Genomic DNA, 14,430 nt, shown 5'->3' with positions numbered 1-14,430 from the left:
GCCCCTGTTTAACATGAAGAAGTCAGAGAGTCTGCGTCCAATTCCCAAATGAGAAACCCACAAGTGAAAAAGACAGTTTATTTGATCACCATTGGACTGTGCTTACCATTGCCCTGTACCATCTGGCCGCCACTGGATCCTTTTCATTTTCTTCACCTGCTTCCCCACCAACCAAATTGTTCAGCCTTGCAACTGCATCCCTGCAATTTTCATCCCTGTCCATCCTCACCCTTCTGCTCCCAACCCTCATCTCTGTGTATCCTCAACATATTTTTCCCAATAAAATAATAAAAAAAAACCCAAAAGGAAAGTTTATGTGTGGGATCTTCACAGCTGGTGGTTCATGCCTTCTAATAGATTTATGGTGGTTTGTTTCTCCTGGTCATCTTGTCTATTTTTCCCTTGAGAGTCTTTTTTGCCTTTTTATATTGCCACAGTCACACATCTTTGTCGAACAGTTTCTGATTAATCTACTTCGTTAGCATTTCCTTTGTCATTCACTGTCACTCTGGGTTTCCCATTCTCCTCAAGGTTAGCCACAATTTGTTGTGATCCAGACAGTCAAATGCCTTTGCACAGTCAATGAAACACAGATAGATATTCTTCTGATACTTTTTGCTTTCAGCTAAGATTCATCTAGCATTGGCTATTACGTCCCTAGTGCCACCATCTCTTCTAAAAGTTGCAACCTGTACATCTGGCAGTTCTTTGTTGATGTACTGCTCCAGTTGATTTGTTTTTTAGGGTGTGTGTGTGTGTGTGTGTGTGTGTGTGTTTAAATAATCTTCATCAGGGTCTTGCTTGCATGTGATATTAATGATACTGTCTGAGAATTTTCTCACTCTATTGGATCACCTTTTTCTGGAACGTGAATAAATATGGATCTCTTTCAGTCAGTTTGTCAGGTGTTTGTCCTCCAGATTTCTTAACATAATATTGTGAGCATGTCCAAAGCAGCATCTATTTGTTGAAATATGTCAGTTGGTATGCTATCAATTCCTGGGCCCTTGTTTTTGTCAATTCCTTCAGAGCAGCTTGAACTTTCTCCTTCATTACCATTGCTTCTTGATTATATGTTTCATGGCATTCTTCTGTGTCAGTCAGTTCTTTTTGGTACAGTGACTCTGTACTTTTTCCATCTTCTTTTGATGCTTCTGGATCATTCAACATTCTGCCCACAATATCTTTAAGTAATATAAGTAATATAACCCTATGAACTTGGAGAGAGGGTTAAAGGCACCCAAGTGTCGAGGACTCTTCTTCATAGGGTCCTATGAGTAGCCTGCAACTCGATGGCACTTAACAACAATAATATCAACATAGAGAGAGAGATCAGCTGGCCCACTGGACAGAAAGAGATGCTACCAAGCCAAAGGTGGGTGATTTTTAATCCGCGGCCTACGGGTCTGTCTTTCATTGCTTTTGTTCAGACATTCCTCTAGGTCACATAGCCCTGGTGTACAAGTTGCTGTAATGCGGTCACTTTTGGTTGCTGTGAGGCTGAACACTGTAACACTGATGTGTCAAATGCGTTAATGGTTGGCTACCCAATGCGGACAGAGAGTGAGGTGGAGCTCCCGGATTAAAACAAGCTTGGAAGGAGGAGTGGCATCCATTTCCATAATACCTTCCCTCTGGAAACCCTATGAACCTGGAGAGAGGATGAAAGGCACCCAAGTGTCGAGGACTCTCCTTCATAGGGTCGCTATGCATTGCTTGCAACTCGACGGCACTTAACAACAACAACAAATAATGTAACTCTAGGCCTTGTATTTGTTCTTCAGTTCCTTCAGCTTAAGAAGTGCTGAGTGAGCTCATCCCTTTTGATTTTACAACTCCAGTTCTTTCCACATTTCATTATACAACTTTACTTTGTCTTACCCTGAGAGAAACTTTTAACAGTTAAATAAAAAGCACTCCTGCAGTCATTTAAAACTGAACAATATATATATGCAACTAGTGAGAAAAAGTTTATCACTGAGCCCTTTTATGAACAATGTATATGGAATTTCACTTGGATCTACAACCAACATTTATGGTAGCAGCATTAGGGAAATCTGCTATGGAGCAAGGATATCAGGTTGAAGACTAAGGTGTACCTGATGAAAGCCATGGTATTCTCAATTGCTTCCAATGCATCCTACTTAGGGGCAAAGATGGTGAAACTTTGTCTCACAAACTTTGGACATGATATCCAAAGGAGCAGTCCTTGAGAAACTACATAATGCTTGACGAGGTAGAGGGTCAATGAAAGAGAGGATGGCCCTTGACAAAGCGAATTGACACAGTATCCTGAGCAATGGAGCTGAGGATGTTAGAGATTATGATGGAGCAGGATAGGGGAAGACTCTGATCTGCTGTTCATAGAGTTGTTATGAGTTGTAGTCAAGTTGTTGGCACCTAACACACAACATACATGTAGGATCACATTGACAAAAACAACCTGGGAGATAAGGTAGGAATCTGAAAGTGGTAAATTTATATTGATAAAGAGCGATTCAGAAACAGAGGTTACCATGTGGTTAATGACCTAGTTCGCCGTTCTTGCAAACGCTAAAGAATTTTACCAGGTGGACGAGACTAAAGGAGGACACGGGGTCCAGGTACCAAGGTAGAAGAGCGTACAACAATTTCAGTGTTTTTGGGAGAGCAGATTTTAATGCATGGAGCTTTAAAATACAGGTCAAAGCTTTTTAATAGAGCGCAGAGAGGAAAAGGAAAAGACGAGGTTGCACAAATGAAGGTTAAGTAGTAAAAGAAGATTTATTAGAAAGGCACATCCACAGAAAGGTAGACCACCCTCCCCGAAATGAAATATGGAGGAGAGAAGCTGTGTGCCTGTGAGGTGAGGCTCTTATTTGTTGCCTCATTCTCTGGGCACTCCTTGGGGCTGGAGTCTGGGCCAATGAGATGATGCCATGGAGAGTTCAAAGTTTAGTGGGTGGGTCTCTTTCTGGTCCCTGTTCTCTTACATCATTCATGCGCCTAAAGTACTACTTTGATATATGTCAATATCCGCTTCCTGGCTCTGATGTAACTTTTACCTCTCCCGCAGCTGCACAATTTAAAGAATGTAATGAATGTCCCTATACATATATGTAGAAAACAGTTGGGTTCCTGTAGGTTTTGCTGTGTATATAGATTCTCATAAATGACAAGTAAATAAAATTTAGAGGAAAAATATTGCCTATTGTTGTTGTTAGATGGTGTCGAGTCAAGTACAACTCAGAGACTCTATGCATGACAGATCTGAACCCTCTCCTATACTGTACCATCCCCCCCAATCTCCGACAGTGCAGCCTATTCTTGCAGTCACTGTGTCAGTCCATCTAGTGGTGAGTCTTCCTCTCTTTCTCAAGCAAGATAACCCTCTCCAAGGAATAGTCTATCCTTAACACATGCCCAAAGTATGTGAGATGAACCTTTATCATCTTTGCTTCCAAGGCTGCATCCTCTCTAAGACACATTTGTTTGTTCTTTTGACAGTCCATGAGATGTTCAGTATCTTTCTCCAACACCACAGTTCAAAGGCTATTATTATTCAGCTCTCAGCACCAAAGCATGTGCCTAACTATTATAAAGGATTAAATTTTTTTTTCCTAGGGTGTACTTTAAAAGTAACTTGTGGAATACTTTTAAGTAAATTAGGAATATTACCTTTTCCCCCCACCACTCCCAACACACACACCGCCACTGGTTTCTCTTGCTTGCCTGTATTGTAAAGTTGAATGCTGGATTGAAAGCCATCTGTAGATTAGACTAAAAGGGAGTACCCAGGACACACAGCGAATCCCCGGAGCAACGGCCTATGCCACTCCTTCTGTCAGGGTCCATGTGATGTTTCTGTCACACAAATGTCTCTCAGGTCAGTATTAACCAGCTTCTCCTAACTCAAACGAGGCCGTTTTAGATGGATGCTTTCGCTTTTAGCAAAACCACAGAGGGGAATATTTATTCCCAAGAGCAGTAGCAGAAGAAAATAGTGTAATATTGGAACCAGAATACATAACCTCAGGGTCTAGGGGAAAATTAGGAAAGGAGGCCAACTCTTTCACAGATAACTGTCTCTGTGGACCCCAGAGCAGATGATGCCCTAAAATGTTCCCCACTGAGTCTTCCACCCACACGCTCCCTCTCTGAGCACAAATATTCATTTACCAGCTTCATCTTTGAGAAGAACACAGAGATGAATAAAGCACAGCCCTACCTGCAGTTTAAAATTAAGAGGAAAATCAGCTGTAAGCATCTAATTACCCTGAGAATTGCTGCCTGAGAATCAGTGCGGTAGCTTGCCTCACAATTTGGTAATGGCCCTTCCTTCTGAAAGACTTCTACCAACTTCTCTGCTGCACACACTAATCTATGTGTCAAATAAACACCTCCCATGTGCCTAATTTTCTCACACTGGGCTTCAAAGCCTTCATCAGTTCCTCCAGTAACAAACCACCCATCTCACCTTCAAAAGATGAATCGCTACACCTTAATCTGATCACTGCAAACAGTGCCTGGATCAATGCAACCCTTGCCTCCTGGACGCCTCTCAGGAGATTTGCTGTGGGCTGGATGAAACAACAAGATGAGGGGCCGGTTGTGTGGGTGAACTGGCTGTTATCTGCCACACTCAGATGGGCTGCTCAGCAACAAAAGAGGCCTCCTGGCCACTGAAGAGACGATCCTGGCCGGCACCGTTTGGACAATGTGGCTGAGATGGATAAAGTGTTAGCTGAGGCCTTCGTTGGTTGTCTCCCAGGCCGCATGAAAGGCTGCTGGAGAGCACAGTCTGGCTTTCTGTTCTTGGGGAAAATCAAAGTGCCGCAAATATTAATCTCAGAGCTGTGGAGATAATACACCTCTCTGCCTGGCAATGTGGACAAGCTAGGCTAGGGCTCTTTATACGCCATAAAGAGATCCTTATCTCCTTCAGTGTTAACTTCAAAGCCCAGGTCTCACACTTTTAAGAGCGCATCTTTTAAAATCACTTTATTCCTCTGAGAAGAACACACTGCCTGTTGAAATGCTATCTTTACAGCCCTCAGGGACTTTGTTTCCTTGGCTCCAGTGAATGACTTTCTTGCATGAATTGCATGGATACATTTGCCTGATGCTACAGTATGTATTCAGGGCCGAGGTTTTCTCTAGATGGTAATGAAGAGAGGGTAAACATAATAAAGACAATGAGCAGCACATAATAAACTGGAGACAGAGTGAATAAACAAACCAGCTGTGGTCTATGTGTATTTACCATTGAATGTTGTTGTTAGATGTCAAGTCAGTATGATTCATAGGGATCCTATGAACAGCAGATCTGAACCCTGGCCTGTCCTGTACCATCCTCACAATCTCTGACACAATCAAGTCCATTGCTGTAGTCACTATGTCAACCCACCTGGTTGAGGATCTTTCTCTCTTTTGCCATTTCCCACTTTTCCGAGCATGATTTCCCTGTCCAAAGAATAGCCTCTCCTAGTAACATGCCCAAAGTATGGGAGATGAAACTGTATCATCTTTGTCTCCAAGGAGCACTCTGGTTGCACCTTCTCTGTTTGTTCTTTTGACTGTCGATGGGATATTCAGCACTTCTCTAACACCAGAGTTCAAAGGCACCAATTCTTCTGTCATCCTTATTCACTGTCCAGCTCTCAGAAGCACAGCAAGTGATTGAAGACAACAAGGCCTGAATAAGTTCTCAAATTAACGTCATTGTTCCTCAGTAGTGGAGTAGTACTCAGAAATAAAAAAAAGTGTTGTTGACACACACATCAAATAGCATGTTGAGAAAAAAAGAGACCAGACAATAATGAATGCCTACTGTATAAATCTAAAAAATGCAAACTAAACTATAATCACATATAATTCTAGAAAATGCAAACTAAAAAGCAGTAGTTACTTGTGGTTGCAGGTAAGAACAGGAGGAAGAAATACAGAGAAGGGGGAAACTACTGGGAAGGGAGTGATGGACAGGGTCATTATCTTGATTGTGATGATGATATCACATACGCATACCACCACCACCACCCTGCCACACATACTCCTGGCTATGTGGTGCATTTAAATGTTGGGTTACTAACTAAAAGTTCAGTGGTTCAAATTCACCAGCTATTAGGAGAAAGATGAGGGATTCTCCTCTTGGAAAGATTGACAGACTTGGAAACCCATGTTGAGTTGGAATAAACTCAGTGGCATTGGAGATGCCTTTGAATTTAGCGTTGGTGAAGCACACTGACTGTCTTGTGGGCTGTCAAAAGAACAAAGAAAGCTATGTTGGGTAAAGTGCAACTGGGTGCTCCTTAGAGGCAAGGATGGTTAAACTTCATCTCACACACATTGGGCACATTTTCAAGAGGGGAAGAGACATCAAGTTGGGAAAAAGAGAGAGCCACTGAAAGAGAGAAGACCACCAGGGACATGGATTGACATGGTGACCACAACAATGGGCTGGGGGTTGAGCATGATGAAGATGGTGAAAAGGTACAGGATAGGGCAAGGTTTCAATCTGCTATTCACAGAGTCCCTACAAGACTCAATCAGTGACAGTATGCATTATTTTATTGTAAGTTATTGTTATGGGCTGTAGAGTTGCCTGTGACTCATAGCGACCCTATGTACAACAGCCCTACACCCTGCTCTATCCCTTGCCAATCTTACTGTCTCTGATACACTTACCCCAATTACCCCAGTCACTGAATCAATCCATCTCATTGAGGGTCTTCCTCTCCTGCACTGTCCCTCCACCCTCCTAAGCATGATGTCTCTCTCCAAGAACTGGTCCCTCCTTGCAATATGTCCAAAGTATGTCAGACGAAGCTTTAGCATCATTGCCTCCAAGGAGAAACAACAACAACAACAGGATGAGCATGTTCGTTTTCTTAGCAGTCCACAGTATATTCAATACTCTTCTCCAATACCACCTATGTGTATTGCAAGCATGTTTATAAATATAAGCTGTATATGTATATTGTTTCACATGTAAGTAGAAATGTGAAACTTATGGATATGTCAAAATTTATAAAATCATATTTGAATCAGGTGTCATTTATTACATTTAGAGTATAAATCATTGCAAGTGGGAAGTAATGGAAAAGAGTGAGAACAACATAATGTATCTTTTTTAATTAATTGTCAGTTTGTCTTAGTGTGATGGCTTACATATTGCTGGGATACCAGAAACTATACCACTGGCATATTCATGATGGCTGGTTTCAGCAGAACTTCCAGACTAAGATGTACAACTAAGACGTTCTAAGGTGCCTAGAAGTTGTCTCTGATTCACAACGACCCAAGGTACAACAGATTGAAACCCTGCCTGACGCTGTGCCAATCTTACAGTTTGTGCAGCACTATAGTCACTGTGCCAATCCATCCCCTTGACAGTCTTCCTCACCTTTGATGCCCCTCTATTTTTTCCACACGTGATTCCCTTTTCCAGTGTCTGGCTCCATTTAAAGGCATGACCAAAATATGTGAAACCAAATCTCACTATCTTCATTCACCTGTTAAAGAGCACTCTGGCTATACTTCTTCCAAGACAAGTTTGCTTATTATTTTGGGAGTGTGAGGTATATTCAATGAACGATTGAAAAAAACAACAACCTTGAAGAAGAATTGATGCCCTTGAACTATGGTGTTGGTGAAGAACATTGACTAGACTAAGACAGACTAGGGGGGAAACTGCCTTAAGATCTACTGACAATCGATCAGTGGATTTTAGCACAACATTATTTGATAGTGGTGGAAGATGAACCTCATTGGTTGGAAGATACTACACAATGACCTCAACAATGGGCTTGGACATACCAGTGATCAGAAAGGTAACACTTTGGAGCAACATTCTGGTCTATTACACATGGAGGAAGCAGAGTTGGCCAGGTGAAACTAATGGTGATTGCCGATTGAACTAATCTCATTTACTCACTTCAAAAGGATTCCCAGGGGTCTAGTGAATGCTTTGCTCTCAATGATCACAGGAAGAGAAGAGGAGGCAGTGATAAACATCAAGGGAGTTACACTCTGAGATAGAGAACAGCACGTCTGTTCAGTGACACTCAACCACTCTTCTTCTCTGGTTACTCATCAGGCTTCTGGATGAGCTCAGTGTTCTAAGAAAACACAGAAAAAGACAATGACATTCTCATCGTTCTCCTGACCCAGAATTTTGTTTTAAGTAAGTTTTATTTTATTTACATTTTATCCCCATGAGAAAATTTCTAATCTGGTCTGATTTTAAGAACAGCCACAGAGCTTCACTTACCATTGTTGTTGTTAGGTGCTGTCAAGTTGAGTAGAACTCATAGTGACACTATGAACAGACTTGAACTGTATCCTAGTCTATGCCATCCTCATCAACTCTGCCACACTTGAGCCTCTTGCTGCAGTTAGTGTGTCTATTCATCTTATTGAGGGTTTCTCTTTCGTAGACCCTTTACCTTCTCAAGCATGATGTCCTTCTCCAAGTAATAGCTTCTCCTGATAACATACATGCTCAATGTATTAGAGATTGCTGTTGAATGGTGGTATAATTTCTTAACTATGTAAACTCACTTATTCCCATTTTTTTCTTTCTTTGAAGCCAAGTTGAACCACTAGTCTCTTCTCTTCCTTGTGTCCAATTTGGCTTAATATTAATAACTAACTTTTTTCTTCTTAAAAACTTACCTCATCTGATATTATGAAATAAGATGTGTTCATCTTTAATTTCATAGCATTTCTCTTACCCATGAAAACAAAATTAACAATAAAAGCCTGACCCTTAAATTATAAACTATTAACTTGTTTCTATTTTGCATTTTCAAACTTGCAACTGCTAGCTACTCAATTTGTCCCAATAGTCAATTTTTACTTCCTGGCTCAAAGAATATATAGTCAAGAGTAAGTCTGTTACCTCACAGTTTAATAAAAAAAAGAGTGTGCATTTTCATAATTGTAATTTCCAGAGTAAGGTCTTAATGGAATGCGTTGATAAAGGACTAACTTTCAGAAGTTAACTTTTAATGATTTGCTCCATAGTAAGTTGCTTGGCAACCCAAATCCTTCACTTCTGCAGTGGTCCAAATCCACCAGGGGCTCCATCGGGTGGGGGGGGGCAGGGGGAAGATGGGCAATCTCTTCCCTTTGTGTGTTCCAGCCTTGGAAACCAGGCTGAGTGTCTGCCATGCGTCACAACCAACCTGAGAGCAGTGAGTACTTTGTCACTATGGAGACATGAAAGCCATATTTAAAGGTTTTGCAAATAAGTCCTCTTCCTTCCTCCTGCTGGACCAAGGCCCACTTAAATCTAATGCCAATTAATCTCAGGGAAACTTTTCATCAATCACATTAAGATTAACCAATGGTTGATTTTCTGCTTTATTCCCTCTTCTTCTCTTTTATAAACTGAGCCACTTGGGTTTTAGTTTGGTGGGTTTGTTTTATTGAATTGTTTTGAGTTTGATTCCCCTCCCTCTCCATTATGTACATGGACTTCTAAAAGAATGAACAGGTATATCTCAGAAAAGGTGCAGCTGGAGTGCTCCTTGGAGGCAAGGATGACGAGGCTTCATCTCTCATACTTTGGACATGTTGCTAGAAGATTCTATTCCTTAGAAAGGTGGAGGATTGATGAAAGAGAGGAAGACCCCCAGTGGCATGGATTGGCACAGTGACTGTGGCAATGGGCTCAAGTATATCAGAGATGGTGAGGATGGCACAGGATAGGAAAAGATTCAGGTCTGTTATTCATAGGGATGCTATGAGTAATGTTTGACCTGATGGCATCTAACAACAATAATATGTACACATGGAGAGAGCTCTGGTAGTGTATGCCTTAAGAATGTTGTGCTACCAACCTAAAAGCCTTGACAATCAGGAAGTTCAAATCCACCAGCTACTTCCTGGGGAAAAGATAGGCAGGCTCCTCCCATGCTGTTTACAGTCTTGGAAAACTGCTGGAGTCAGCTATGAGCCATGTCTGCTTGAATAAAGTGTGTGTTTAATTTCTTTGTGCTTTTTTTTTTTCTTTTTTGGTGAGAAAAATTTGTATTTAAAATTAGCCAGCTAGACTCAGTTTAGATGATCCAAATTTTATTGGCAACATCCAAAGCATCATAGTCAGGAGCAAGTTGAACATAGGCCTTCTTCCCTCCATCAGGCCTAATCAAAGTGTTGGCCTTAACCACATCAGTGTCATAGAGCTTCTTTACAGCTTGTTTAATTTGGTGCTTGTTGGCCTTGATATCCACAGTGAGCACAAGTGTGTTATTATCTTCTATCTTCTTCATGGCTGACTCAGAGGCCAGGGGAAATTTGAAGATGGCATAGTAGTCAAGCTTGTTTCTTCTGGGGGCGCTCTTCTGGAGGTATTTGGCTGCCTTCAGAGTCTCAGTGTCTTAGGCCGCCGGAAGGTGGGTGACGTGCGGATCTTCTTTTTTTTTTTTTTTTTTGGCTGTGGATGCCCTTCAGGAATGCCTTCTTGGACTTTAATACCTTTGCTTTGGCTTCAGTTTTGGAAGGGGCAGGGAGCTTTCAGAGTCATCTTTGTAGAAATGCTTTTTTTTTTTTTTACAACCATGTCTAAAACACTGCATTGGGAAAGTCGGTTGTTGAGGACTTCTCTAAGTACCTCAGAGCAACAATGCCAATTTAAAGACTAAATTGCACCTGATCCGAGCCATGGTGCAGGCTGGATTTAGAAGAGGTCATGGTACTAGGGATATTATAGCTAATATAGAATATATTATATATATATAGCTAATATAGAATGTCTATCTGTGCTTCATTGACTATGCAAAGGCGTTTGACTGTATAGATCACAACAAGCTGTGGCTGACTCTGAGAAGAATGGAATTCCCAGAACATTTGATTGTGCTAATGTGAAACCTATACTTGGTCCAAGAGGCAGTCATCAGAACAGAGCAAGGAGACACTACATGGTTCAAAATCAAGAAGGGGGTCCATTAGGGATGTATTCTGTCTCCACACCTTTTCAATCTGTATGCAGAACAGATGATTCGAGACGCTGGGCTGTACGAGGAGGAATGTGGCATCAGGATTGGTGGAAGAGTCATCAACAACCTATGTTATGCAGATGACACAACTCTGCTTGCTGAAACTGAGGAGGACCTGAAGCGCTTCCTACAAAAGGTCAAGGACTGCAGCCTTCAATATGGATTGAAGCTCAACATCAAGAAAACAAAGATTTTCACCACTGGACCAATTGGCAGCATCAGTATGGATGGTGAAGAGATTGAGATAGTTAATAGTTTTAGTTTACTTGACTCCACAATCAACACTCTTGGTAACAGCAGCCAGGAAATCAAGAGACTAATTGCATTGGAAAAGTCGGCTGTGAGGGACCTCTCAAGAGTACTGAAGAGCAACGATGTCAGGCTGGAGACTAAGGTGCACCTGACCCGGGCTATAGTTTTCACAATTACGTGCTATGCATCAGAGAGTTGGACAGTGAATAGGGTTGATAGAAAGACAATTGATACCTTTGAGCTGTGGTGCTGGAGAAGAGTATTGACCATACCATGGACTGCTAGGGGAACAAACAGGTTTGTCCTGGAGAAGGTGAAGCCGGAATGCTCCTTGGAGTCAAGGATTCTGAAGCTTCGTCTGACATACTTCGGGCATGTTGCAAGGAGGGACTGACTGGTCCTTGGAGAGGGGCATCATGTTTGGCAGAGTGGAGGGGTGGCGAAGGAGAGAAAGACCCTTGATGAGATGGATCGATTCTGTGCCTGGAGAGGTGGGAATAAGTGCATTTGAGATGGCTAGGTTGGCACAGGATGGAACAGCATTTAGAGCTCTTGTACAAAGGGTCGCTATGAGTTGCAAGCGACTCAGTGGCACATAACAACAAGAACAACAAAGCATCTGAAACTTGTACAGGGAATAAGGATGGCCAAAGAAGTTATGTAGGGTTTTGGTTTTTTTTGGTGTTGGGTGTTGGTTGTTTTTTTTTTTAAATTTTGGTACTGGAGAAAAGTACTGACTATCCTATGGATTGACAAAAACAACAAATAGATCAGTGCTCCTTACAGGCAAGGATGGTGAAACTTTGTCACATACTTTGTGCATGTTATCATGAGGGACAGATCCTTGGGAAAGGGACATCATCCTGAGGGACTGATGCTTGAGAAAAAACATCATCCTAGGAAAGTGAAAGATCGGAGAAGAGCAGAAGCTCCTCAACAGGATGGGCTTCTCTATGGCAGAAACTGTGAGGATGGTGCCGGGCAGGGGCAAGGTGCAGATCTGCTGTTTAGAGCGTCGCTATGAGCCACAGTCAATTCACTGGCACCTAACAAAAACAATAGAAAGGTCTATTGGTTCTAATGGCAAAGTAAATTTTGCACATGACCAGTTTTCTTTACGCTTTTTGCTATCACCTCATCTACTCCTTTTTTCTCTTACCTGCTATGAGACAGACACTCTGGTCTCTAAAAATGGCACTTGAGGTTCCCTAGAAATGAATATGTCTGTTTTCCTGAAACAGCTAGATGATGCTTAAGCATGTGCACATGAGTTGTGCGTCCGCAGCTTATTAACCAGAAGACCTCAGGAAGGGAGAGTGCAGGATGCAGTAGTTTTCAGAATAAACCACCCCCATTCTCAGATCCCTGTCATTTACCAGCAGGATTGGTGCCAAAATGTTCCATCATCCCTTTCTTCAAGTGGGAAAAGTCTGCCTTGTGCCTTGAATAGCAAACTACATAGATTTTGTTGTTGTGCACTGTGGAATCAGAAATGTCCCATAGCTGACCTGCTGCAGGGTTTCCAGAAGCAGTTAATTGTTGGAGAGGAGACTGCCCAATCTCCTCTGGAGCAGCTGGTGGCCTTGAACGCATGCCTTTGGGATTGAAGCACAGCTTTTTGCCACTAGGCCACATAGATTTTGTTGTTGTTGTTGTTGTTATGAGCCATCAAGTTGCTTGTGACTCATCATGATCCTTTGTAAAACAGCCCCAAAATCTGCTCTATCCTGTGCCAACTTTACTATCTCTGCCACACCTACACTCATTACCTCAGTCACTGTATCAACCCATCTCATTGATAATCTTCCTCTCTTTCTCCATCCTTCCACCTTCCCAAGCATGATGTCCCTCTCTAAGGATTGGTCCCTCCTTACAACATACCCAGTGTATGTCAGACAAAGCCTTAGAATCCTTGCCTCCAAGGAACAGACTGACTTCACCCTCTCTAGGACAAACATGTTTGTTCTCCCACCAGTCTATGGCATGTTCAACGCTTTCCTCCAGCATCACAGCTCGAAGGCATCAATTCTCTATCATCCCTAGTCACTGTCCAGCTCTCTGAATCATAGGAAGCAATTTGCAAAGACTATGGCATGGATATGGCACACCTTAGTCTCCAGACTGATGTTCTTACTCACTAGATCTAGAGGACACAGTGCCCTCTCCTGGGAAACCAGCCTCTTGTGTCAGCACAGTGCTGCACGTGGAAGAGAAGAGGCACTGAGCCACAAGAAGTCAGTCCTGGAGCAGAAGTTTGGACTTTTCCTCAGAACCATCTGAGATAGGAAGTCTTCCCTGATACTTGTATCTGGTATTTGAACTTAAGAGACTCTTAAATTCAAGAGATGCTGGCCACAGCATAAGAAACTGGCAACAGCATGAGGTGTTCAGAACCACAGGAGCCCCAACAGCTTGAGACTTACTCCATCATATCAAGGGCTGGGGAGGGGGATAGAGATGTTGAATGGTGTAGACTGGAGAGGAAAGGGATACTGGTGGAGTAGGGAAAGGGGTGGGTCAAGACACACACGCCAAGGGTGGGTAGCAACACTAAATCTATTGGTCACTTCTATAATTGGGTAATGTAAATGTATAATTGGGTACTGGGTAAATGTCTTTCATTTGCTCCTTTCTGTAAAATGCTTGTCTGTCAGATACTATTCTAAAAAATCAAGACATGGATTTTAGGGATATGAAATTGACTGCAGGAGAGATTTTGGGAGTCCTTCACCTAGTACCAGGAGTTGATATGTGTAGCAGAGTTTCTCAGTACACGTGACTAACCTACTTAAGAAGCTTTGGTGGCGTATTTCATAGACAGTTGTGGTGCTAACACAAAGGTCACATTCTATGATGGTTCAAATATGCCAGCTTCTCCTTTAGGGAAAGATGGGCAGTCTCTGTTGCCATCTACAGCCTCAGGAATCTGATAGAGGGTCAGCTGGGAGTCACAGCAACTCAACAGCATTGAGTTTTGAGTTAACTGGTACACTTAGCTCCCTCCTAAGCTGCTTAGTTGTTTTCAGTGGCCTAGCAGTAAGATTGAGATTGTTTGTTCACAGCTTTAGTTTGCTTGGCTCCACAGTCAACACTCTTGGCACCAGTATCCAGGAAATTAAAAGGTGCATTGCCATGGGAAAGTCTGCTGTTAGGGACCTCTCCAAAGTACTGAAGAGCAATGGTGTCTCTCTGGAGACTA

This window comes from Elephantulus edwardii, unplaced genomic scaffold (assembly GCF_000299155.1).
Source record: "Elephantulus edwardii isolate Elephantulus edwardi_28Jun2011 unplaced genomic scaffold, EleEdw1.0 scaffold00191, whole genome shotgun sequence".
NCBI lineage: Eukaryota > Metazoa > Chordata > Mammalia > Macroscelidea > Macroscelididae > Elephantulus > Elephantulus edwardii.
This window is presented reverse-complemented; position numbering follows the sequence as displayed.